This window comes from Otolemur garnettii, unplaced genomic scaffold (assembly GCF_000181295.1).
Source record: "Otolemur garnettii isolate 467f Iridium unplaced genomic scaffold, OtoGar3 scaffold00048, whole genome shotgun sequence".
Lineage (NCBI taxonomy): Eukaryota > Metazoa > Chordata > Mammalia > Primates > Galagidae > Otolemur > Otolemur garnettii.
The window spans coordinates 8,016,581-8,017,914 of NW_003852443.1; positions in this window are offsets into that span (position 1 = coordinate 8,016,581).

A 1,334-nucleotide genomic window follows, 5' to 3' on the forward strand; every position below is an offset into this window, starting at 1 on the left:
GGTTCTGTCTCAAAAAAAAAAAAAGGAAGTACTGAATAGGTGGGTAGGGTAACGCAACAGCGTTGTCCTTTGAGATTCTGTGTAGCCACATTTATAATTCACTAAGCCTGACTGCTTCCAAATTATGACACTTTATGTCTTTTTTTTTTTTTTTTTGAGACATAAGTCTCCTTCTGTCACCCTGGGTTGAGTGCTATGGCGTCATAGCTTACAGCAACTTCAAAATCCTGGGCTCAAGCAATTCTGCTTGGTTTAAGCGATTCTGCTTGCCTCAGCCTCCCCAGTAGCTGAGACTACAGGTATCTGCCACAAAGCCCAGCTAGTTTTCCTATTTTTAGTAGGGATAGGTCTTGCTCTCTCTCAGGCTGGTCTCCTGAGCTCTAGCAACCTACTACCTTTTCAGCCTCGCAGCATGCTGGGATTACAGGCATGAGCTACCATGCCCAGCCAAAATTATGAAATTAATGATGAGCATTTTTTATTAACAGAAGACTGTGATTACTGTACAAGCTACAAGACTGGTTCAACATGCTCGGGTTATCTCTTCCACTAGACAGAGATTGTTTGCATTTCTGTAACAGAGGAAATGGCCTGGGGGGGGAGAATGGCAAAAATGTTTTTTATCTCTTTAAAACTCTTTTTAGAAACTGAGACCTGCATTTCAGCCTCTGCTGGTGGGAAATGGCTTTTGTTATTTTTCTAGCAACTGACAGGCGGCCTGGAGGCAGGCGCCTAGCTGGCCTAGGGGTGGAGGCCTCCTGGGTGACCCCAGCTCACAGTTTTGTCTATGACAGAGATGGGACATTAACTGTAGCTGAATGATAATTGGTCCTCCCCTTTGAAAGCTCTGTGTTAGCAAACAATCTAACCTAATCATTTGCACCCATGTGTTCTTTTGAAATTAAAAAAAAAAAAAAAGTTTAAAAAGTTCCAAGTTTCTGTTTCTGTTCAGAAAAAAATCAGTATTTTGAGACGGGAGTCTGCCGTTTTTTTTTCCTCCTCTGCTGGCAAAGGTCTTCCTTTCCTTCTTCTCAAAAACCAGTTGTTCTTGTTTTTTCTGATGGGGGCTCGAGAAGAAATACCCATTTGGTAACATTTCTACCAGGAAAAGAAAGTCTATAATTTAACATGCATCATTCCTAGGTCATGGACCTTTAACCAAGAATAAGCAGCAAGTTGAAGTACAGTCACCCCTGTTTATCTGTGTGTTCCACAAGTGTGGATTCGACAAACTACGGATCAAAAATATTTGAAAATTACTGGGCTCGGCGCCTATGGCTCAAGCCGCTAAGGCGCCAGCCACATACACCTAAGGTGGTGGGTTCGAATCCCCA